Source organism: Paramormyrops kingsleyae, chromosome 12 (assembly GCF_048594095.1).
Source record: "Paramormyrops kingsleyae isolate MSU_618 chromosome 12, PKINGS_0.4, whole genome shotgun sequence".
In the NCBI taxonomy this organism is placed as follows: Eukaryota; Metazoa; Chordata; class Actinopteri; order Osteoglossiformes; family Mormyridae; genus Paramormyrops; species Paramormyrops kingsleyae.
The window spans coordinates 378,612-405,223 of record NC_132808.1 but is presented as its reverse complement, the minus strand read 5'-3'; the positions used below and the strand labels follow the sequence as shown (position 1 = coordinate 405,223).

Genomic DNA, 26,612 nt, shown 5'->3' with positions numbered 1-26,612 from the left:
TGCGCGCCTTTGGGGGGGGGTTATGTCACGCCCCGCTCCGTCCGCTCCCGATGTGTGCCACGCCCACCTCATTACCTCCTGTTTTGCCCTGATTGTTCTAACCTGTGGCTTGTTGTCCGTGGCTTGTCTAGTGTATTTAGTCCTTGTCAGAGTCAGTTATCCCCAGATCAGTCATTGTGTAGTGTCCGTTGATGTTCGTGCCTGTACGTCTGCCTTCTATTAAACCCCGTTACCCTGACTACCTGGCTACGCTCGCCTGCTTCCTGCTTGCCCACCCCGCGAGCGTGACAATAAGATATCTAATGGGCAATTATGTTATTAATACTAATTAGTGCATGAATATACTAATAAGTCCACTCAGTCTTTCTTGGGCCATGGAAGATCTCAAATAGTTTTTGATCAGTTTGAGTTTGGAAAAGCTCCGCTCTGCAGATGGAGAGTGCAGGCTATCCGCAGATAACAACAATAACAACAAACAACAGTTATTTTAACATCAACCTATATGGCACCGCAGCGAGCCATCTGTACGCCTAAAACATTAAGACATAATGATATAATAACACAGACCCCAAACTTAGGCCAGTCCAGTGTAAGTAATGTTAAACTGTTATCAGTACCAAAGTTATAAAACAGAAGCTTATTTTTTATTATTCATCGGTAATTTTTGTCCGTGTCATCCTTTGCACGAGCATGAATTGACGAGCCGTTAGCTGCCGCTGGTGATCGCTAAGCGGAAGAAGCAACATTAGCTTGCAATTTAGCCTCGTTTAGTTTATACTCATTTTTTTTAACTTACCTTTATCTTGCTGTTTTTTCTCTTCCTCTGATTTCTTCCGTTTTCTTTTCTCTGCACCAGAAAGATATGTTGTTTTGCTGCAGTGATGCTGCTTCTTCAATGAATTTAAGTTACTGTAACTTACCTCAGGCATCGTACGGCTGTCATACTCCAACTGTGCATGCATCCTGCAGCAGCCAGTTAAAATATTATTGCGTTGTTTTTTTTAATTGAATAATGGATTTCATTACCAATATGATATCAACTGAAATATTAAACATATATAAATGAAAAAAATTCAAATAAAAAAACGATGTAATTTCATGTACTCTTGGGGGCCCCGTGGCCACCAGGGGGCAGCCGCTTAGTTCGCTTATGCCTTGGGCCGGCTCTGCTATGACGACCAATAGCAGAGCCAGAAATCACAGCGTGGGTGGGTCAGCAGAAAATCAGGCCAATTCACATCATAATCACACTACAGACTCAACTACCATACATTTACAGTATTTTCAGTTTTTAAATGACCTGTGGCATCACTAAGACCACATTAATAAAGAGAGAAAAAAATCTGCTTGTCTCTTAACAGCACATTTCCTCCAACTGATCTAACGACACACACACGTATCTGTCTGTCACAATCATTGCATTGTACTGTATCGCTCGCTTTGAGTGCTGAGGTGGGCCTGAGTTCCACATGGCTGCACCCAGGAGTACCTGTGCCAGCATGGTAGGTGACAACTGGACAGTGTTTCTATTAATGACATGATCAAGTCATTAAGTTCAATCAAGTCATTTGAGTTGAGGTAACGTTAGTCATGTTGACCTTGAATGTGACAGATTGCTGGCTGCCCCAGTTATAAAGCAGATTGCATTTTATAAAGCCAAATTAGTGCAAACCCTTCTCGAACCCATACAGAGTACAATACAGTGCCTGCAGTTTGAAAAAAAATGCCTTAACATGACAGAGTACTCCACAGAACATGGCCTGATGCTGATTGGACTATGATATTCAGATGCAAGGCAAACTGTCAACGTTAGAGTAACTGTCTACGCTAGAGTAACTGTCTACATTAGAGTAATGGTGTGGTAGATAATTCCCTCCCTTTCCCATTCTGGTGGTGCGTCGTCTGGTCGCCCTAAGGAACAGACTGCCCCTGCTTTAAACGATGATACATGAATATGAAAATCACCAAATACATGCGTTAAATCAAACAGCACATAATATACTGGGTTCACCGTCCAATCAAACAAACAATTACTGCAGTCAGCTAAGAGCTGCTATTGATCGTACTTACAGCAGTAATAGCAGTTATCCAGGTACAGAATGACTTCCTGCAGGTACTTGCACTCTGCATGTTCTCCCCATGTCATGTGAGTCTCCTCTGGTTACTCCAGGCCTCTACTGGGTCCAAAAACGTGGACAGGTGCCTTCTGGGATGGGTTTGACCCCATAGTTGATAAGTGATTGAAATCTTGTTTCCTGTGTCTTTGTAACATATGACAATGGATTCTCTGACCTGAAACAAGAGTTAACACAACTTATTCAAACATGTCATCCATGATACCATAAGTATGTTTTCCCGATTAAAAATGTGCCATTTTAACAGTATGATTTAATATTTCTAGCTAATTATTGTTCCTTGTTCTGCTTCTACAAAACTATGAGAGATTTGTATCCACTAATCGCTTGACGTGCATTAAGTGTTGAATATCTGGATGAGGTGTTCAATTGAATGCTGTGCCTGTGATCAGAAGGTTGTGGGTTCCAATCCTAAGATTATGAGAGTCATTTCACCATTGGGTACTTAAGCCAGTGTCTCTCGAATCAGTGTGGGGGGACCCTCAGACGGTCCATGTTTTTGCTCTCTCCCAGTTCACTGAGTTGGGAGGGAGCAAAAACCTGGATCATCTGGGGGCCCCGAGGACTGGTTTGAGAAACACTGACTTAAGCAAGGCTATTAACTCTAATTGCTCATGGTGCTCTGCTTTCTCAAAGAGTGAAATTTACTGTTATTACTTATGTAACTCCTGCACTGCCAATTTTGCAATAAAAAAGGACATGGAAGCCTTGCAAACCAAGAATCATTGTTTAATAAGGATGTTTGTAGACTATTCAAAACGCAGGGAGCAGCCAAACTGTGATTTCATGGAAATTTTCAAAAAGGCATCAAGAAGGTAAAATACAAATATTCAGAACTACATCTGAACAGCAATCTCTGCTAAGTCTGTCACAGACTAAAAATGCAACAGCTCTCCACCCTCATCCAAAGGGACGCACCAGTGCGTGAGAAATACAACAACTTCTTTGCTCACTTTGATAGAGGAAGCAGTGAACCTGCCAGCAGGACCTCAGCATCTGAGAGCTGGGCCAGTCAATCATACAGGCTGTCTGAGAGTGAGCAGATACTGAATCTCCACACCAGTCAGACACACACTGCACAGGCTCAGTGCCATCAGGCAATCAGGCTGGATGTAGTTTGGACTAATTGGACTCTCCCTGCCCAGAGACGTCTTACTGTATGTGGAAAAACTGCTATCTGGCAAATGCTGCCCAAATGACAAGCCTAAAAAAAGTGTTTTGTAGCCAGACTGTCCCACTTCTCTGCCACTGCCCCCCCCCACCATCCCGTAAATCAGTGGTTCCCAAACTTTTTCCAGCCACGTACCCCTTGAGACATGTCAGCCTCAGCCGCGTACCCCCTGCTACCAACGACTCTTAATTAGTGTCTATAAATAGATTGCAATACCGCATGCATAAAAATAAATACTGAACAGTCGATTATTTCTCACCACCAAATGAATTTATTAATATATTTTAGTAATAGATTGTTGATATCCGGTGGGAGAATTTCACAGTAGGGATGGGCACGGAAAAGGTTTTTGGTTCCCGTCCCATCCCATTCGCGTTGGAGGGTTTCCGTTCCCATCCAATTTAACCGCCAAATTTTCAAAACCCATTCCCATCCCGTTCAGTCCCGTGGGATGTCATTCCCGTACCGTCCCATTCCCGTCAAATTTCAAAAAATTTTCTACCGCTCCCGTGTTTTTCATATATTTCCGTTAGCGCTTGTTTTCCGCGACCAGAGTGACAGATGTTTTTGACTAGGGTCCTGGGAAAGTTGCACCAGCATCATACTGGTGCATGCCATGGCAGAATTTCAGAATAGAAAAATACGCAGGACTTTATTTAATGTGCGGTTAGACACTGTTAGAGACAGTTAAGTTATCTGTGACAAAGCTCTCCAGTGAGTGTCATGCCCCGATCGTCCGCTCCTTCCGTGTGCCAAGCCCCCTCGTTAACCCTGTGTGGATTCCCCGTGTTTACCAGCTGTTCCTGATTGTTGTCAAACTTGTCATTAGTCCATTAAGATACATGAAACTTATTATTAGGTGAAGCATGAAGAAAATCCCCAATAGGGTTTTCAGAGCAAAATCTGAAAAGGAATATAACTTTAAAAATATGATTAAATAAACATAACATAAAACAAGCCTCCATTAAATATTTTCCTTTCCATTTACATGTTGCTGTTATATCCGAGGATTGCTGGGATTGCTGCGAGAGAGTGGTGTTGAGCTGCAGCGATTGTTTGGGATTGTTTTTTGGAGTGTTTTGAGTGTTTGTGTGCTTTACCTGTTTACGTGGGTGGCTGTTTATTTCTATTTATTGTTCTTATTTCGGTCAGCGTGAGTGCTTGTCTGTCCTGTCTGTTAATTAACAGCGCGATTTTTCTGAGCGGCGTTTTTCTGTCCGCGTTTAAACTCCGTAGCAAACACCCGCGGGGCGATAATAACTAATAATATCTAACGTCGGTATCGCTACCCAGCGTCGGAAAAGGACAGTTGCTCCTGAGCTTTGCTCGGTCGCCAGTCGGGGCTGGGAGGACATTTTCCACTTTTTTCCCGCTCCGGCAGTAGCCTGCTGTGAGGGGGTTTTTGTGGTTTTTCGACCTCCCAAGAGCAACTTCGATTTCGCCTTGTTTTTAGTTCATACTTGGTTCAGGCAGAAGTTCTTCTGGTAAGTAGTAGTAAATTTATCAGGTTTAAAATTTTAAATAAAATAATAATTAAGTTCCGTTTTAACACAAGTAATAACTTATTTTAGTGTACTCCGCACGTTACTGCATTTATTGTTACGCAAATTAATCTTTATAGTTAAATACACTATATAAATTTACTGGGCTGGGAGTACGGGGTCATAGTGAGTTAGTTAATTATGGGGCCGGCTCAGTGTTGCGTTTGCAAGATGTTTGCCCTTCTGGACGTTAGTGTCCAGTCGGACTTCATCTGCGAGCGATGTAAGCTAGTGGACTCACTCATGGTCAAGGTTTGCGACCTTGAGGAGCAACTGGCTCGCATCCAATGCAACAGTGAGTTAGATGAGCTAGTTGATACGCCGTTTAGGGAGATGGTGTGTACGCCACTAGCGGGGGGGAGGGAGAATGAAGAGCAGAGAGGTCGAGAGAGCTGGGTGACCGTAGGTCGTAGACGCAGGAAAAGGCGTACACATGTTACAGAGGCGGGATCACCTGAAGTGTCTGTGTCTAACAGGTTTCAGGTGCTTCCAGCTTTAGAGCCGGAAGGGACTGGGGAAGCAGGTGGGCCCTTGGGCACTGAGGAGCCCCCTCCCCCCAGAAAAAGGGAGGTTGTGGTAGTGGGGGATTCAATTATTAGGGGAGTAGACAGTTATGTGTGCACGCGTGATAGAGGGTCCCGTACGGTGTCTTACCTGCCTGGTGCCCAGGTAGGAGACCTTCCAGATCGTGTGGACAAGCTTTTGGCCCCAGCTGGGGTGGATCCAGTTGTCGTGGTGCATGTTGGCACCAATGACATAGGCAAGGGTAGAAGGGCTGTTCTGCAGGATAAATTTATAGAAGTCGCCAATAAGCTTAGAAGCAGAACGTCCATGGTGGTATTTTCTGAAATACTCCCCGTGCCACGCGCAAGTCAGGCTAAGTTAACTGAGATAAGGAGATTAAATGCGTGGCTAAAAGGATGGTGTAGGAAAGAGGGGTTTAGCTTTATGGGGCACTGGAGGACCTTCTGGAACAGGTGGGACCTGTTCAAGCCGGATGGGTTGCATCTGAACCGGAGGGGAACCAGTGTACTGGGAAGGCGTATTTGTAGAGTAGTTGAGGAATGTTTAAACTAGGGACTGGGGGGGCAGGGAGGTTAGTTAAGTATGTAACTGGGGGGAAATGGAAAGCCCCAAAAAATCATATTATAAGTAGGCACTGTAATAGGCCTACCCTTTGTTGTCTGTATTTAAACGCCAGGAGTATTAGGAATAAAATTCATGATTTAGAGGCTCTTATCTCATCAGACTCTTATGATATTATAGCAATAACTGAAACGTGGTTGAGTGATAAGGATGGACAAGAATATAATATGGATGTTTACACATTGTTCCGTAAAGACCGTATAGGTAAGAAGGGAGGTGGTGTTGCAGTATATGTAAAGGAAAACTTGCAGGCAAGGGAGCTTACTGATATAAGTAAAAGTACGGAAGCTATATGGGTAAAATTAGATGCTACAAACTCAAATAGCCTAATTGTCGGTGTTTGTTACAGAGCACCCAATGTAGCTGCTGAGGAAAGCAGATTGTTATACAGTGATATTAGGATTATGAGCAATAAAAATGATGTGGTAGTTATGGGTGATTTTAATCTACCGGGGATGCAGTGGGACATTGTTGCTGGCTCTTCTGAAAATGAACTTGACATGGTGGAATTAGTACAGGATTGTTTTTTTACTCAGTTTGTTAACACCCCTACCAGGGGAGATGCCATTCTTGATCTTGTTTTGTCTAATAACCAGGACAGGATTGGTAAATTAGATGTTTTAGAACCACTTGACAGTAGCGATCATAACATGGTTAAATTTGAGGTTAAGTTTAGTGCCCGAAGAGCAAAGTCCAAATCAAAAATATATAATGTTAGGAAGGCTAACTTCAATTGTATGAGATTAAAACTAGAAACTGTGAACTGGATGGAGTTAATTAACAAAACTGTTGAAGAGGCATGGGGATTTTTTAAAAGCACATTATTGCAAGTGCAAGAGGACTTCATACCTGTTTCTAGCAAGAATAAATCAAGGAAATTGCAACCTAGGTGGTTTAATAGGGACATAAAGTATAAAGTAAGGAGGAAAAGGGCTTTGTTCCAGAGATGGAAAATAACTGATGATGACATAATAAAGCAAGAGTATCTAAATCTACAGGCTGAATTAAAAAATGACATTAGACGAGCTAAAAGGAATGTCGAAAGGAAGATCGCATTGGAGGCTAAGGATGACGTTAAAAGTTTCTTCCAGTATTTTAACTCTAAAAGAGCTCTAAAAGCTGAAATCACTAATCTGCAGGATAGTAAGGGTCTTATAATTGAAAACGACATTGACATAGTAAATGAGTTCAATGATAGTTTTGCACGGGTATTCACTGTTGAGGACACTAGTAACTTACCAGTTCTTATTACTAATCCAACATCGTCTATAACTAATATATATATAACCGAAGCTGATGTTTTGCAAAGCCTAGCTAAGCTCAAAATAAATAAATCACAGGGCCCTGATGGCATCTTACCTATAGTGTTAAAAGAGATGAGGGATATTATTTGCCAACCCTTAACATTACTGTTTCAAAAATCCTTATCTGAAGGTGTGGTACCTTCTGATTGGAAGCATGCCAACATAACGCCCATTTTCAAAAAAGGGGATAGAAGTAATTTGTCAAACTATAGGCCAATCAGTCTAACTTGTATAACTGGTAAAGTTATGGAGGCTATAATCAAAGAGAAAATGGTAGATTACCTGGACTCAAATAACATTTTGAGGGATAGCCAGCATGGATTTAGGAGAGGTAGATCCTGTTTAACAAATCTGTTGGAGTTTTTTGAGGAAGCTACTCAGGAAGTTGATGATAAGAAGGCCTATGATGTCATCTATTTAGATTTCCAAAAGGCTTTTGATGTTGTTCCCCACAAGAGGCTCTCACTTAAACTCAAAGCGACAGGTATTTTAGGAACTGTAGCGACTTGGATTGATAACTGGTTAACGGATAGGAAGCAGCGAGTAGTTATTAGAGGTACAATATCACAGTGGGCCTGCGTTCATAGTGGGGTACCGCAGGGTTCAATTTTAGGACCACTTTTGTTCCTTATTTACATAAATGATATAGACACCAATATATACAGTAAACTGGTGAAATTTGCAGATGACACCAAGGTGGGTGGTGTAGCAGATACTGAACTAGCGGCTCAGCAGCTACAGCGGGATCTTAATTTAATTAGTGACTGGGCTGACACCTGGCAGATGAAATTTAACATAGACAAATGTAAGGTACTCCATGTAGGGAGCAGAAATATAAAGTACAGGTATTTTATGGGACCTACTGAAATAAAGGTAGCTGATTATGAGAAAGACCTTGGTGTGTATGTTGATGCTTCCATGTCTCATTCTCGCCAGTGCGGGGAAGCAATAAAAAAGGCCAATAGGATGTTGGGGTATATCTCCAGGTGTGTGGAGTTTAAGTCAAGGGAGGTAATGCTAAGATTATACAATTCCTTGGTGAGACCTCACCTAGAATATTGTGTACAGGTTTGGTCACCATATCTTAAAAACGACATAGCGGCCTTAGAAAAGGTGCAGCGTAGGGCCACAAAAATGATTCCTGGTCTTAGAGGAATGTCATACGAGGAAAGGTTATTTGAGCTAAATCTGTTCAGCCTCAAGCAAAGGAGACTGAGGGGGGACATGATCCAGGTCTATAAGATTCTAACAGGTTTGGATGCTGTTCAACCGAATAGTTACTTCAGCATTAGTTCAAATACAAGAACTCGTGGCCATAGGTGGAAATTAGCGGGAGAACATTTCAAACTGGATTTAAGGAAGCACTTCTTTACACAGCGTGTAGTCAGAGTATGGAATAGTCTTCCTGATAACGTAGTGCAAGCTGAATCCTTGGGTTCCTTTAAATCAGAGCTAGATAAGATTTTAACAACTCTGAGCTATTAGTTAAGTTCTCCCCAAGCGAGCTCGATGGGCCGAATGGCCTCCTCTCGTTTGTATATTTCTTATGTTCTTATGTTCTTATATCGTTGAAGGCTGGATACTTACGGGGGTGGGAAAAAATAGTGGGAACATCAATATATTAATTTCAAGTACTTTAATTTCAGCCCCTTCAGTTTAGATAATAGGTTCAATTCTTCAATTCTACAATGTGGTCATGGAATCCTGATGTGTGCAGTGGGACATTGGACCGATCTTCAGAAAGTCTCCAGTTCCTTGGAGCATTAAGGAGGTGGAAATCGACTTCACACACTGTGTTATGATTGCGTAAGCGCCCGGAAACGCAGACGAATAGGCAGGACTCCAGGGATCAGGAACACGGGGTTTAATGGCAGCACAAAGCACGCAACGAAACAACTTCAATGACCGGACTGGGGAAACAAACGGAAACGCGGACTAAATACAATGAACTAATGACAACAATCAGAAACAGCTGTAAAACACTCGGATTCCACATGAGGTTAACGAGGGGGCGTGGCACATGAGAGGAGCGGACGATCGGGGCATGACACACTGTGCTCCAGCACCTCCCATAAACCTTTAATGGTGTTCAGATCTGGTGGCTGGGAGGCCAAGGAAGGCATCTGACTTCATCCTGGTGCTCATGAAACCTCTCCCGAGTTTGTTTAGCAGTGTGTATGGGGGCATTATCATCTTGGAATAAGGGAACATCATGAGGGAACAGTGTCTGAGCCACAGGGAGCAGCTGGTCTTGTAAAAAGCCCTCATATTTCTTGGCTGTTATAGGACTATGCAGAACATTATCGGACCTAATGACTCCCACAAGATGGCTGCCCACACCAGCAGGTACTATAGGTTGATGGCATCCCTTGATTTTCTCTAAACCCCATGCAGATGCTCTGCAATACTGCACTGCAAATTATGGACGCATGCATGGATGCAGTGAAACCTCAGGTCTTCGGAAATGCAACTATCTCTTTATTTTGTGTCCTTATTGTTAACAGAAATATGATTAAGGAATACTGATTGATGTTGTAGCTAATTGTAATAGAAGGAGGAAGTGCAAGCACTGTGAGAGGAGGCAGAAGAGAGGAAAAACTGCTGGGATACATGCTAGGCTAACAGCTAACCCCACCAGACCAGTGATACTCTGAATTCTACTTTCCAACATCTGCTCTTTAGAAAATAAACTAGATATTATATAGCTGATAGTCCTATCCATGCTATTAAAAAACACAACAAATACGAAAGTAGGCTTAAAGTAAGAATTAGCGATTGTGATGAAAGCTTGTTATCAAAATTGGTGAATATCTCTAACTCTACTACATGCCCATCCATTATGTGTTAAATCTTACCCAATGTTGCTAAGTAACGTTATCCAAGCTGTTGGTCGCTTTGGCTTGTGTTAGAAGTTCGTGTGGATGGTAGGTGGAATGAGATGCCGGCAGTATTTTTGTACGTCTGTGTAAAATTCTAATGATGGGTTCAGTGTCACCAACTTGTTCAGTGTCATTCATCTGGTTAGCATGCAGACGTTACTTAAAGTTACTTAAACTTAGCAGGCCCAGGTGATGAGACCCTGTTTACATGGTTTTTGGATAAATCAGCAAACTTCATTTAGTTAAATGTTAGCATAAAATCTTTTTCAGATTTAATTTTGATAGCGTTTGAAGAAATTTGTTTATTTAGATTTAAAGTGTATTTTATCTATGAGGTGAAGCATTAAGTGTATTTTTCCCCTTTTTTCAGTTTCTTACTTTTCATTTATTTCAAATTCAGATTCTCATTGAAATTTTGCAGCAGTGTTACTGAGTCTTTTTGAGTAGCTAAATGTCTCCTATTTCTCTGAACAGTGCCCCTTAGGTTTAGTCCCATTCCCTCTGCTGATTCTAGTGAAGTTGGGGTCAAGCCGCGCATCATCTCCTGCAGGTAACCAGCTATATCACATGCATACAATTCACATTTTAAGACACAGAATGCACCTGTACCCTGATTTTGAAACTTGTTGCTTGACCTTTATTTCCACCTGATGCCATGTCGAATAACGCATTAAGGTTTGGAAATGACACTCTATAGGCACCACCAGCATCATCCAGCACAGATGTTGAATCCCTTTTCTCCTCTATCGCATAGTCTGAAACCTGTTCCCAGTTTACTTCCACTGACCTGTTACTTCCTACTCTTCAGTGACAGGCTAAGTAAGATGCCACAACACACACACATATTTATTAACTTCTGTATACTGTAACTGCGTGTACACACAAAAAGAAAATGCTGAACGCTAAAGTGAAGTCAGCTGAGTACCTGAACCTACTGAATGGCCAGGTTACACCTCCATCGATCATGAATGGATTTTTTTCTTCCCTGTTGGCATGGGTATATTCCAGGACAAGAATGCCAAGATTCATTGGGTTTGATTTGTCAAAGAGTGGTTCAGGGAGCATGAGGAATCATTTTCACGCGTGACTTGGTCACCACAGAGTTGTGACCTTAACCTCATTGAAGGTCTTTGGGATGTGCTGAAGGAGGCTTTATGTAGTGGTTCAACTCACTTGTCAATACAGGATCTCAGTGAGAAATGAATGCAAATCTGGGTGAAAATAAAGGGTGAGGATGTTGCATAAGCTTGTGGAAACAATGCCATGACAAATGTGTGCTATAATCAAAGCTAAAGGCGGTCCAACGAAAAATTCAAATGGCGACTTTTTTTTTTGGCTGGGCAGTGTACATTACTCACAATAAGTTAGGGATATTGTTATTTACATGAGTGCTTTTCCTATTTGCTCTGAATTTTAATGAAATAACTAAAAGTTCCCTTTGATATTACTAATAATGTATGAGAAGAAACACCATTTTCATTAGTTTAATATTTATTACCCCAAAAATTTAGACAATAACAGGGACAGCCCCAAATAACAAAAATTGACAATGTCAGTAGCGGGTGTTTCCACCATTTGCTGCAATGACAGCTTGACAGCGACGTCTCATGCTCCTCACTAGCCTCATGATGTTGTTCTGAGGCAATGCGTTCCACTCCTCCACAAGTGCTACATGCAATTCTGCCAGGTCACGTGGGGGTGGGGTAAGATCATCCAGTCTCTGCTTCAACTGGTCCCAGACGTGCTCTATGGGGTTCAGGTCAGGGGACATTGATGGCCATCCAACTTCCTGAAATCGAGCTGTGACAATTCTGCCACGATGTGGTGGAGCATTATCATCCATGAACAGAAAGTTGGGGGTGTGCTGGCGGAATTGGGGGATGATGATGGGTTCTATGATGTCTCTGAGGTAAGAACGTGCAGTGACTGAGCCATGTACAATAACCAAATCTGTTTTGTGCTGACTGGTGATGCCTGCCAAGACTGTTGCACCTCCTCCACCAAAGCAAACCCTGGGGACCATGTTGACCTCAGCGTATCGCTCACCTCGCCTGCTCCAGCAACGCTGACGACAATCATTTCTGTGCAAGGTGACCCGACACTCATCAGCAGTGTTGGGGAAAGTTACTTTTAAATGTAATATATTACAATACTGAGTTACTCCCCCCAAAAAGTAACTAATTGCATTACTTAGTTACTTTTTATGGAAAGTAATGCGTTATATTACTTTTGAGTTACTTTTGCGTTACTTATTTCTTACCTGGCTAAAGCTTTATGTTGTTCAGGCCTTAGACATGTTTTTTTGACTAAGAAATTCAGCATTCAACAACAGCCTTTATAACCTCACCTTGAGCAAGACCCTCAACCCCCAGCTCCCTGGGTGCCACTACAAAGAGCAAGTTGAGGGAGGCGTAAAAAGAATTAATAAAAGAATGTAAGTGTAAATTATTTTTTCATTATTATTTCATTTTCTTTTAAAAACACATATATAGAATAATAATATAGAATTATATAATATTCTCAGAACTTTCAGAGCTATGCATGCCATTTAAAAAAAATCTCAACATTAATTATTGAAAGTTGAAAATTAATGTGTTTGTTAAGTTTTTATTTTTGTTTTGGTAGGCTATGGCCTACATAAAGTAAATTCACTGTCCAATGAGATAATAAAGAGTGCAATATAGGCTAGATAATTGCCATTGTGAAATAAGTTATATTAGGGCAAAAGACAGATCTTAAACATTTAAAATGTTTAATAACTTTTTAGAGAACAATGAAATTGTACTACAGAACAAACAACATCCCCAATTAAACATAAATCTTTCAGCTATAATTTGAAAAATTGCTTGACATAGCCTAAACAAATGTATAAGCTGATTCCAATAGACCAAAACTCTTGAGTTTTCTACTAAGTGTCCTCAAACAAAAATTAGTTTTCATCCTGACGCCTTGGGATATTTGTAGCAAAATTCAATGCGGCTTTGAAAATGCATTCCGAGCTGACCACGCCCACCCTACGGCAATCATGCCTCTGTGAAATTTCTTATTTACTCAAGTGATCTGAATTCCTTAGTTCAATTTTTATCAGATTATTCAAGTCAGCCTATGTGTTTCTATGATGCTTCAAAAACATTATTTCTCTGTTCACGCTCCACTTCATCTGCCAATGAATTCAACGATCTTATCAGATCTCCAGCCGCCATGTTTCAAACGATCCAAATGTAACGCGCTTCCGCCAATCCCCGCCTTGACGCAATGATTGCCGTAGGGTGGGCGTGGTCAGCTCGGAATGCATTTTCAAAGCAGCACTGAGTGCGTGATTCTACGTGACTACGTTCGTTTTAATTAAATATTTTTTTAAGCAAATTAATTAAAATAGAAAAGTAACTCGCGCTACTTTTTAAAAAAAGTAACTCAAATATTAATGTGTACATTTATAAAGTAATGCGTTATATTACTCGTTACTTAAGAAAAGTAATATTATTACGTAACGCACGTTACTTGTAACGCGTTACCCCCAACACTGCTCATCAGTGAACAGGACGTTAGACCACTGCTGCATTGTCCAGGTCACATGGTCTTGTGCCCACTGCAAACGTTCACGCAGGTGTCTTGGTGTCAGTGGAGTCATCTGCAACGGTCGTCTGGCATTCAAGCCAAAGTGGTGGAGTCGGTTGCGAATGGTTTGTCTGGAAACCCTAGTACCCCTCGCATCTCGTAAATGGGCCTGCAGCTGTCTGGCAGTTGCATGACGATGTCTGAGTGCATACAGTAGGTCCTTAGGTACTGGTCATCGTTGCGGTCTGTCACTCGTGGGGCTCCACTCCTGGGTCTGTCATGAACTCTGCCAGTACTTCTGTGTCTTGATGTCTGCTGATGACACTTTGAGACACACCAAGTTCACGAGCAACATCTGACTGCCTGCCAACGACCCGAAGGCGCGCCATGGCCAGGTGGTGCAGCTCGTCCGTTAAGTGACACATGACAGAAAACAATGCTAAAAAAGCATGATCATATAATAACAGTCTGCCACTATGGAACCTCAGTCAAATATAATTACAGTGACCGTTGTCAATTTCTCCCAATGTGCTTCTCCAGACTCAGCAAAAGGGAATGTTTTCAAAATATAGCAGGGATCAGGCACTGCGGTACATCAGCACACCTTAGTGAATCTTCACTTGGCAGTTTGGAGAGATAACAAGATTTTACTGTGGCAGGGCAGCAATAGACTCAGAACACCTGGAGGAAGAGACAACAGAAAGTGCAGAGGAATAAAGTGAGGAAGAGAGTCCTGTAGGAATTGAACAGCTCAAATGGGGATGGTTTCCCACCAATGTTCAGGGGAATTGATTATGAATTAATTAATGATTAATTCATACACAATTAAATAGGGAATATTAGGTTTGAGTTGTTGTTCCGATATCACAGTTTTTATATTAGTCCCACTTGGTAAAGAGCTGGATGATTTAAGTCCAGAATGTGAATGGAATTCATTCGTTGGTATCACTACTCAGTCTAAAGATAGCTGCCCGTCCACCGGGTTAGCTTCTCTCTGTAACCTAGCGACTCAGCTCTTGGCCAAAGAGAGAGTCTCGCGATACTTGAGGACGCGAGTGGGACTTCAAAGCTCAGTAACGGGATTCAGACCAATAAAGGGACTTATTGTAAGCACAGAGAGGGAGATTTAAAATGTGAACAGCATGCGTTTATTCTAATACTACACTAAAACAGGACAAACATTACACATAACCTAATACATACAAACACAATAACGGAATTACGGAAAATGGATTTACAGTAGGAAACAGTGATAAGCTTTGATTAAATACTGTTCTGCAACGGCAAGCCTAGGATCTAAACAGGCAACCCAGATTTCGGCGTAGATCAGCCGGTACTAGTTGCTTATTAGAGAGTTGTCGGTGAGTTTACGTGATTGCAGCGGGGATCAGCTTTGTCTTTTGTTGAAACTCGCGGCGAAGAGGCTTCGTAGTTTCGATGGTAGATTTAATCTTCTCCGCGCGTAGTTTCTCCCGCAGTCTTGGATTGGAGGCTTTACGTTTTCTTCTCCTTTTTCGATGACGTTTTTCGATGACTTTTCTCCTCCTCCTGGTGTGAGGTTTTTATGCCCCGTGGGCTCCATGAATATTCATGACCCAGGGTCCAACTCATACCCAATGAGAATTGGTACCTGGATCCGAGGGGCCGGTTGCAGGCTCCCCGAATGTCCCCATAGATTTATGGTGGTCTTTGGCCAACTTTTGTGCTGATTTTAATTAAGTAATTTAGCTTTGGATAGGTTCAATTGTGTAATAATCCGTCCCCGGATTCACATTCGGACATAATTTAGGATGACATTGATACCAAACATGATATTCCACCTTTGATCCAAACCTTTGCTAATTTTCATTGATTAATTTATAATTCCTCTTATGAGGTGCATGCTTATTATTGCCATCAATGTGCAGAATACATGGCTAGGTGGCATATCTCACAGCTGTGACAAGTTCAGGTATATTTTACTGAAGCTGTACCCCATTGCATACAGTGTGTCCTAATTAAGGATGGCTTGGGTAACTTTCTTTACTTCAGTAAAAGAACAGGGTTGATTATACATTGCCAAATTATAAAATGTAGCAAATCGGGCTATTAAAAAGGGGTTCAGTACACAAGTTTTCACATACATTGCATAGTCTCTTTCAGACAAAGGGAGGCAGGAAAAGAGCGCGAATCTCTGATTTACGACTGTAAGGCATAGATAAGCAACCGCATTTCTACCCCTTCCCCCCCCCTTTTGGTGAGGGGTGGGGGCCTTCCTTAGTTCTATTAACTAAATAACTATGTGCTCAAACATTTCTACCTACTTGGTTACACCACTTAAACTCATTCCCCCTATTCTCTGAGAGAGGTGTGAGCACGTGGTTGGATAACCCCAGTGTTTACCTATCTGTGCATATTAATATATATATATATATGTATATATATATATATGTATATAATTGTCCAAGTGGTGAAGATACAATGGGACATTCATAAGAGGAATAGAAGACAATGGTGACTGACACATACACATCCACCAAGTTTACAGTAATGATGCCAAATAATAGTGAGGATAACACACAATCAAATACACAATAGATGGCATATGATTTTAGCTTTGTCCCACTCCAGAGAGATGCAGGATCTCCCCCCCTTTCCACTATCTGGGTCCTCCGTTTGAGGGCCATAAACATTGGAATGCGGGCTTCGGCTTCCTGGAGAGGGGCCCTGGGTCAAAGAGGTACGGAGGGAGATCTTGGCATGGCCGACTCACTCCCTCAGCGGCCATAAAATACTGGCTGTGGGGCCTGCGTGATCCTACATATCCCCCCTTTCGGCTGATTATGGCACTGCCATCATTCAGGCGACAAAGAGCTAAAAGGGATCACCATCACAAGACACGACACAGAAACTTCCCATCCTTTTGACAGCCTGGGTAGTATGGTAGAAGGGAGTCGACCGTTGGCATCAGGCTTTGGAGACATGAGTGAGTGGGGACAACACCGGTTTATGGCGGTCAGGGATTGCGGCTCTCGAGCGTTGCCTAAGGGTCCCCGCTATTGGTAGTATCCCTGCGGGGGGGCAGAGGAGTTACCTCGATGAGATCTCCAACCTGTTCAGTTGGAGGTTCGGTTTGCCGTTTCCTGTTCCTGAACAATCTGGGATAAGCGGTGGCGCATTTGTCAAACTGACTTTTTACCTCGCGGTAACGGCGGAACAGGATGACTGCCAGGAGGAGGGTCAGCCCTTGGCCGAGGACCAGAGCAATGCATAATACAGTGTCTGCAGGAGTCCAAGTTTGGCCAAGGGTTGGGGCTGATCCGACCGGTTGTCGAGTCAGAGCCTGCAGGGCATCGTTGAGGGGCTTCAGGTCTATGGTTTGGGTCCCCTCGTACTGGATGCGTTGCTCTAAGGTAGGGTCCAGCTCAAAGGAGTATTCTTTGAAGAATGGGGACACTTCTAACGTTGTTTCATAGGTGTCGGTGGGCAGGTGGTATAGGGCTAAGTCGTCCACATGGAGGATTGCCCCTTTAGGTACATTAGCCCAGAGCGTTTGATTTGGTAGTGTAATGCGGGTGGCAGTGTCATGTTGGTCATATGTAAGCATGGCTGTCTTGGAGGGAGTGTTAATGAGCCACTGACTTCCCACGATTTCAGCCTGGGTTCCAAACACTTGAGATCGTGGTGTAACCTCGGCCGCGCAACTGGAGTCAGTCCTCATCGGCTCGAGTCCACAAATACCTTCCGTGTTATCTCGGACAAAAGGTTTGCTGGGGCACAAGTAGTGGATATCCTTGGTTTGGGTACACATGCGGAGATTTGGGGCCAGATAGAGTTCAGGGTTGCTGTCATGATAAGCTACCACGTCTGGGGTATGGAGCCGGACATAAGTGTCTCCTCGCCAGAAACCCACATTGATGACGTCCTTTAGACGGTAGATGCTGTTTGGGTCTATAATGGGCAGGTTCACGAGGAATGCTACTTCCCGGAGAATGGGATCAACGTATAATGGTATAGCGCTTCCCAGTGAATAAGCTAAATGGGCTTGTATGGACTGTACAGCTCCCCGTGTGGCCCCGGCCAGGATATCTTGCACTAGGCTCAAGGGCACCAGGTACGGTGGTATTCTACCCATGGCCAAGCTATCCAAAGAGGAACTTATCTCGCGAAGCATGTCCCCCATCAACAACGAAACGACTTGCGTGTGCGCATAGTCGTTCTGAAGAACGTGAAAAAGTTGGTTTACGGCCTTCACTGTCTGGTTGAGGATGACACTATGAGTGTTTACCACAACGATGGTGCCCTGCACGGTTTTACCGATAGCTTGGGACGCCTCCTTCTGGGCGCGAATCTGTTCTTGGAGTTTGGGAATTTCGTCCTGCAATTCGCTGACGTGACGCCGTACGGTGGCTAAATTTATGGCATTGACTGTGGTAAACCCAATATTAAAAAGGGTGCCTACAGCTGCGGCAGCCCCTAGCAGCGCCCCCAGGAACCTCTTTGGGCGGGGATTGGAACCGCTTAATTCGGCTTGGGTCACAGTCATCTTTTGTAACTGCTGCAACATATAGGTAGTGTCCGCAGCAGCGTGGTGAAGGGCGTCCTGAGTCCACTTGATACCCGCCCAACTAGCCTGGGGCTTTTCATTGGGGTAATGGGTTCGGTAGACCTCGTAGGGGTCGAGACGGACGAATACCCTCTGCGTGTGGGTACGGCAGTTGGTAATCAATAGGCCCGGTTGTTCCCTCAAAACGATGCCTGATGGAGGCCCAGGAACAACCGTCTCAGACTGGGTCCTTGCTCTTCCCATCCAGAGTAACGTCAGGAGCAGGGTCAGCATCCTCCTAGTGGCAGGGGGTAGACAATGAAAGGTCGTGTTATGAGGGGCACTGAGCTAGGTCAGAGCCTCGGGTGGTTGAGCTTGTGGAGTAGGGTTAAGGAGTAGTGAAAGAGGGTAGGATAGTGAGAGGATTGTGCACACCGGTGCAGAGGGGACAGAGAGAGTTTGAAAACCCTAACACTCAGCCAGGGAACGACCGAAATCAAATAAACGGGACAAATAAAAATGCATAACCGTATCCTCTTCAGTAATTTCCCGGGCACGCGTGAGCCACCCCAGGTCCTTACCAAAAACAACAACCAAATGAAATAAATAGTTAAAAAGAAAACTTAATGTCACTCAGATACCAGTAGTCAGGCTCACCACCTTAGTCTACCCATCTGAGTTTCCTTGTCCTTTTTTTTGTTTTGTTTTGAGCTTGGGGACATATTTAAGGTTGAAGGTTGGCTGTGGTTTATTTGGAACGGCTGGCTTGATCCTGACCACGGTCCACTGGGGAATGATCAGTGGGTCTTCCCAGCCTTCCTTGGGTTCGGTGTTGCCTGATTTGGTTGCGGTGAACCCACTTGAGGCATGTTTCTGGAGTGCCCCGGCTCATTTTAATACGGTAAGCTACAGGGGACAGTTTGTCCACGATTTCATGCGGTCCTGACCAGCGTGGCAGGAGTTTCCTGGAGAGTCGTTGTGTGGAATTCCGACTGCTCGGCTGCACGAAGTTGTAGTACCAGACTTTGTCCCCCACTTGGAGTTCTTCCTGTGAGGTTTTCTGGTCATAGTAGGCTTTCCTGCCTTCTGCTGCCTTCTGCAACTCCTGCTGGGCGAATGCGAAGGAAGCTCTTAGGTGCTTGTGCAGACTGTCCAGATACTGCTGCGTGGTGTAGGCTGTGACAAGGCTGTGGTCACCTGTTTGGTAGAGGAGGTGGAGAGGGAGTGTCATTTGTCGTCCTGTCATTAGTTCGAAGGGTGACACTCCCGTGGACTTGTGGGGTGTGGCCCTGATGGCCATGAGTACCAGCGGTAGCTTTACATCCCAGTCCTTCTGATTTGATGCCACGTATTTCTTGAGCATACCGACTACGGTTCTGTTGGTCCGTTCTACTTGGCCGGATGCTATAGGGTGGTGGCTGATATGGAACTGTTCTTTGATGCCCAGAAGTTTCCAGATGTCCTTCATCACTTCGGCAGTGAAATGGGTGCCTCGGTCTGAGTTGACCTTCAGCGGGAGGCCAAATCTGGAGAACACATGGTTCATGAGCAGGTATGCCGTTGTCTGGGCTGTGTCATTGGGTGCTGGTAGGCATTCTACCCACTTGGTGAACTGGCAGGTGACAGTCAGGAAATACTTGTTTCCCCGGGTCGATCTCGTCAGGGGTCCTACCCAGTCGATCTGCAGATCTGACCACGGGAAGTTGATTCCTCGGCGCTGTAGAGGGGCCTTGTGGTTTGGGTTTGCTGGCTGAAATTGGCAGCAAACCAGACACCCTTTCACGTATTCTGTCACGTCCTGCCGCATGTTAGGCCAGTAAGCTACCTGATTGAGGGCTTGATAGGTTGCTTTGGCATTGCGGTGTCCCGCGCAGGGTGCGTCATGGGCGTAGAGTAGCATCACCCCCCTTTGGTCCCGAGGGACCACGAGCCTTGGCGAAGTGTGATCCTTGGGGACGTAGAGAAGTACGCCCTTGACCAGACGCAGAAAGGCGAGGAGTTGGATGAGGACGCGGAGATCTGCGGAGGCGTCGAGATCCGTGGCCGAAATCGGATTGGTGGCGGGGTCGCGGAGGTGATCGGAGATCTTGCTGAGCACAGCATCAGCAGATTGGAGGGAGACAACGTCTGAGTCAGTAAGCTGAGGGCCGAGGTCCAGGAAGGAAGATGCTGGAGCCAAGGCCAGCTCACGAGCTTGGCGGCGAGTGATGGCATGCACAGCAGGGTTGGGTGGGGGGGCTTGAAACTCCCACGGGTCTCCGTTCAACACTCCAGCTTTGGCGAGTGCATCTGTTTGGTCATTGTAGGTCTTGTCCAGGCCTGGGAGTCTGGAGTGACCACGGACCTTTTTCCAATAAATGTGCATGTCGTGCGACATTATCAGTGCGTCACACGTCTGCAGCAGTTCCTGGTGTTTGACTGGCTTGTTACCTGATGTCTTGAAGCCATTCTGCTGCCAGTGAGGGAGATGGCATAGGAAGCTGAGTCGTGCATAGTTGGAGTCCGTGCAGATCAGCAAATCCTTTATGCCCTGTTTGGCAGCCAATTCCAAGGCAATCAAAATCGCTGCTAGTTCCGCATACTGTGACGTGCGGGGGCCCAGCTTGAACTGCTGTGGTGGGAGTGGATCGTCTCGGAGCCATGTGAGACCTGCCCCAGCTTTCAGGTTTCCTTGATGGTTGAAAGCACACCCGTCCACATAAACGGTGGCCATGTCCTTACAGACGTTCTCATCAAAGTAGTGATGGTGAGATGGCTCCATCACCGTCTGTGGGTCAGGGACACTGATTGCTGATGGTTCATCCTGAGAGCAGTTTTGGCAGCTAGCTAGTCCTGTCCCAAGGGGTAGCTTTTGGGTTTGGGCATACCGGATGTCGATGTCACGGCCCTGGAGTGTCATCAGCCAGGTGGCTATGCGTGAATTAGTGACCACTCCATCTCTGATGCGCTGGCTGTTGAGGAATGTGACAGGTTGATGGTTAGTTTCAATGATGGTGTTCTGTCCCCCAATGTAGTTGGAGAAATGCGTCATTGCCCAAACGGTGCAGAGTAGTGCCTTTTCACAATCGGAATACTTGCGTTCTGGTGCCAGAAGGGTTTTGCTGGCATAGGCAACTACACGCCTGTCTTGGTCATAGACTTGATACAACCCTGCGCTCAGACAGTTCTTCGAGAAGCCTGCTTCCAAGTGGAACTCCTTGTCCGGGTTTGGGTAAGCCAGGCAGGGTGCTGAGCACAAAAGCCGTTTCAGTTCTGTCATGGCCTCTTCTTGTTCTGTGGTCCACTGAAATGGGATATCCTTCTTCAGAAGGGTGGTCAGTGGTCTGGCAACGTCCGCGTAGTTTTCGATAAACTGTCTGGAGTAGTTGCACACCCCTAGGAAACTGCGCAATTCTGACAGGTTAGAGGGCGCCTTGATGTTCTGGATGGCCTGGGTGCGGCTGGACTGGGGCTCAACACCGTTTGGGCCCACCAACAGGCCAACATAATTGACCTTGGTTTTGCACCACTGGCCTTTGTGGAGGGCAATTTTAGCACCTGCTGTAGCCAGTTGTCCTAAAACATGGTCAAGTTCAAGCAGATGAGCGTCCATTGTGGTGCTTCGGACCAGAATGTCATCCACATAGACAAGGTTTCCTCGAGCTCTTGCGTCAGGCAGTGCCTTGTTCAGGAAAATGTTGAACTCAGCCGGCGAGTTGGCATAACCAAAGGGGCACCTGGTGAAGGTGTATTGTCTGTTGGCAAAGGTGAATGCCAACTTATGTTGGTCTTCAGGGTGCACTGGGATAGTCCAGAATCCTGAGGCCACATCCATAGTGGAGAAGATTCTGGCACCCCCGACTCTGGGGAGGTCTTGTTCCAGCTGTGTCATGGGCCAACGGGACAGAGGCACTTGCTGGTTCAGTTTCCTGTAGTCGATGGTGGGGCGCCATTTCCCATTCGGTTTGAGAACTGGCCAGATGGGGGCTGAGTATGTGCTGTTGCATGGTCGGATGACCCCCTTTTTCAACATGGCATCGACGATGTCCTGCACAGGCTCGTATGAAGCGATGGGTATCTTGTACTGCTTCACGAATGTTGGCGGGGCCCCTGGTCGAGTGGGGATGCGGACCATGTGAATGTCCGTGAGTCCACAGTCCAGAGAGTCTTTGGCGAAGAAATCCTTATACTTATAGATGACTTGACGAAGCTTTTGACGATCTTCATCACAGTCAATAGCGTCGGCGTCTTTGAGGATTTGCCGTACTTCCGCCTCAAATCCAGTGTAGGGTTCACTGATTTCCTCTGTGGACTTCGGCATCGACTGATTTGGGGGTTTGACCGCTTCTGAGTCTGTGGTTATGGCACAAATTGTGAGATGTTGCTCATCTGTGAGTTCAACTCTACATACCGCCTCCTTCGTCACCGGTACGGTGGAAGTAATGGCGATGGCGCCGGTCGGTGCTGTGAACAGCCGATCTCTGTTCAGCTGGGCTGTCAGCAAGTTAGTGGGGATCTGACCAATCACCGGAAGTGCTAGGTCAAAATCATGGAACTGTTGGCTGATGAGCCATCCTACCCTGGTTGCCCTGGGTACAGTGATGTCGGCTGCCGTGCAGTTATTGACGAGCACATATACTGTCCGACCTGTTACCTCCAGGAGCGGCATGGCCTCCAGGGTGAGTCCCAATTCCGTTGCTTGGGCGGACGGCTGGAAAAAGGCCATGGAGTGGTCTAGCGTTTGGCCTTTCTGCATGTTCAGGCGCATCGAGATGCCTTTCCTGTATGCGGGGAGTGTCACAGTTCGTTCGGTGACCATTGCGCATGCTTCCGGAATGGTCTGTCCTGAACAGAGGTTGTCAAGGTTCACCTCGGATTGGTGCATTTGTCCCCGTAGGGAGGTCCAAAGGACGTTGTTGATTGTGTCCACTTGGATGGCCATTCTGATCAGTAGATCCGCACCAATGTGGACCGAGTGTGGAAGACTGGGGATGACCGTGAAGTAATGCCTCAGAGATCGCTGGTTCCAGACGAGGTCCAGGACACAGATGCCTGTGGCTGAGACAGTGGACTCCGGGTCCGTGCTCAGCGGGAACCTCGAGGCTTTACTGGCATGTGGCACGGGAACGTCTCTTTGCCTTAGTTCCTCGTACAGTTTCTGGCTAATAGCGGATTTTTCCACCCCCAAAGTCATCACCACGTCCATGACTTCCATGCCTTGGAGCCGAATGCCGTCCCTGACCTTGGGACGATAGGGTCCCAGCGTAGGATCCAGGCTGCACAGGAAGGAGTCATGTCGCTGGTAAGGGTCTCCTGCGTTGAGATGCTGATCTGGAGGGGAGTCTTCTCCTTGGTGCGGAGTGAAGTCTGGGGAGACAGCCAAGGTTTGGCATTCCCCTATGACGGTGTTGGATGCCGGTAAGGGCAGTGGTTCTCGGACCTGAGCCCAGATTTTTAAGCGCTGCAGGTCCAGCAGTGGCTCAAACCGGTTCAGGAGGTCTTTTCCAATGAGGAGAGGGATGGATTCGAGTTGGGAAATGTATATGGGGTGCATCACGTTCATTGGGCCAATGGACAAGTTGAGTGGCATCACGTGTTCGATCCTGGTGCCTATTGGTGAATAAGCCTGCACGTCCAGGGAGCACTTCTTGGGCTGGAGGGTTTTGTTCTCCCAAGCCGCTAGGTGTTGCACCTGTAGGAAGAGGCTGGTAGACATGAGCGTGATGTCTGCTGCCGTGTCGATGAGGGCCTCCAAGGTGATCATATCCTCTAGGGTGAGGGATAGATACAGCTTCTTGGCAACCCCCCTTTCCACCAAGTCCCCCAGGAATCGCGGTGCAGGGGCCTGGACGGAGATTGGCGAGGTGTTGCCATCGTCGGGTTGGTGTTCCGAATCACGACACACCACAAGAACAACGCTGTCAGGCACAGGCGAGGGCTCATCTCCCTGGTCGGGTTCTGTGGTGGGGGCAGCAACATCAATTGTGACAACGAGGTGTGAGTCCGCAGGTTTTTCTATTGGAGCCAGGGCTTCTTCCCTGGTTATGATAGGAATGACCGGTGGGGTTCGAACGTTGCCTGGGGTTGAAGGCCAGGGCAATTCACGGGTATGGTCAGGTGCGGGTTCAGGTGACGGCTGGCCCTCTCGTCCTAGTCACTTGGGATCTTTCTCTCGAAAATTCCTGGGACTCTTGGGAGGATTCTGTTCGAAGAAGTCGCGCAGCATTTGAAGCAGGGCGGACTCCTCCTCTTTCTTGGACGGTTCCGGCTTTGCATCCCGTTCCAAATCCCTTGTTCCATCGGACTGGTTCCGTGGTAGGGTTCTTCGCGGTCTCGGGGGAGAGCCGGAGTTAGGACGCCGGTCTTCCGTCTTGTTCCACGAATCCCGTGCTTGTGGCTTGCCCTTGTTATGGTGGCGCTGTTTCTCCCACTGACCTGGCTGGGTCTTTGCCTGCTGAGGGCGTGAGCTGGGGTATCGCTCTCTGGGGCCCGTGACCTTCCAACCATGGTTATGGGTTGGAGCAGGGGGTTGAGAGTGGCCACCTTCTAAGGGTAGGCTGTGGTCTTGCGTCACCAGGTTCAGCACTGTGGTAGGCTTGGGTGGTTTCTCTGTTGTTGCTGCTCGTTGCTTGTTATAGGCCTTGATTGCCAAGTCTCGCAGCCGCTGGCTGGTCATGGTGTGGGGGCACGCCATGAGCCCGATGTGATGATTCACGGTGGGATGGAGATTCCGGAGGAAGAGAATCTTGAAGTTTACATCTTCTTCCATGCCTGGCTCATTTTTGGACCCGAAGTAGGCTCGCCGTAAGCGGTTGTAGTAGACTTGGGACGTTTCCTGTCTACTCTGTCTGACGTCGAGTGCCGTAGTAAGACCTTGTTCTGACTCTGGATCAGAGAATTCTCGAGTCAGTGCTTCATGTAGCAGCTTGGGGTCCATCTTGACTTGATCTGGCTGTCGATCCAAGAAGCTGCGGACCTCTAGGCTGGAGGTGATCCTGATGAGGTAGAGTCTATCTTCATGGGTCACATTGTCCAGCCTTTGGAGGTGGAAGTCAACATCTTGTAAGTAAGCATGTATGTCGTGGCCGCCCGTAGGGTCGGGGGTGAACTTGTTCACGTTCCGGGCTACCTTATCCAGCTCTTTGGTGGTGAGTCTGTAGTAGTGAGGGACTGGTCTTGGTAGGCTCGTGCCGTCTGGGGAGTCTCCCTTGAAATGGGCCCTCCAGGCGCTTGGTTCCTTGAAGTTGCTGGATAGGTGGGGTGGAGATTCCACCCTGTGAGTAGTTATGGGGGCCGAGTACAACTGCTTTCGGGGTGGCCGTGTGGCAGGAGGGGACCCTGGTGCTCTCGCTGGGTTGTACGGCATTTCATATTCTGCCTTCGTTGCGCGCGCCCATTCGAGTTCTTGGCTCAACTGGTCAAGTTCCGTAGCATCAGCCTGGTGCTTCCTCTTAGCGTCACTGAGCTGTTCTCGGAGGTCCGTCACCTGGTGCCTGAGCTCGCGGACTTGCCTTTGGGCTTCTCCCCGATGGTCCTCCAGGGATTGGATTCGGTTGTTCCTTTCCTGGAGCTCTTTGTGGGCTCTATCCAACAGGGTTTCAACCTGGTTGAGTTTGGCCGTGAGGTCCTCTCGGGTGGCTCTGGCTTTCTGTTCTCGTTGATCAGCCTGAACTCGGAGCTCTTCCAGGGCCTGTTGAAGCTCTTCAGTGAGTTTATGTGTGTCATCTTCTATGGTCTCCTCCCCCTCTGGGGATGGGGTCCTCTTTTGCTGGAGTTCTTGCTCCAACTTCTCGATGCGATCTTGTGCTTGGATAGCATCTTGATGACTCTCGGCCAGTAGTCTTCGGGTGTCTCCATCCCGTTGCTCGAGGATTTGCACCTGTTCCTGGAGGCGGGATGTTTCTTCTTCACCCATCATCAGCCTGGCTAGAAGCTTGTGTGCTAGGGAGCCGAGTACTTTGGTTAGCTCTTTGCTCCCGGGCTTCTGAGTAGGGGGCGTGGCCATGAGTTCAGCAATGTCCTCATCAATCTGGTCCATGCCTTTTTCCTGTATGAGCTCCGTGTGACCGGGCAGGAAATCACCAGTCATGACGTCCAGCCAGGTGCCTAAGGCTTTCCATTGGTCCAGGGGGCTTTCTCTGTGGGCCGTAGTGACTTGATTAACTGAAGGGTGACACTAGAGGTCTGTTGCTCTCAGACGGGTATGGGCTAGGCGGGTGGCCTGCTACCTGAAACTGAGGTGACAAATCAAAGAAAGAAAAAGAAAACAAATAGGACTAGGGCCCGTCAATGGGTAACAGGGCGGGTGTATTGAACCACGAAACTGGTTACCCAGACAAAATAAATAAAGAAAAGTTGTTCCCTGTGAGCGTCT

General features: G+C 46.3%; 1 long non-coding RNA gene across 1 annotated transcript; it reads right to left on the bottom strand.

Moving 5' to 3' along the window:
• Positions 1-313: 313 nt before the first annotated feature.
• LOC140577746 (uncharacterized) lies at positions 314-2,524 on the bottom strand. Its single transcript, XR_011981877.1, has 3 exons — positions 2,071-2,524; positions 797-847; positions 314-446 (listed from the first exon to the last, which is right to left on the bottom strand). It is a non-coding gene; the product is annotated as an uncharacterized lncRNA (long non-coding RNA).
• Between the last annotated feature and the right edge of the window lie 24,088 nt (positions 2,525-26,612).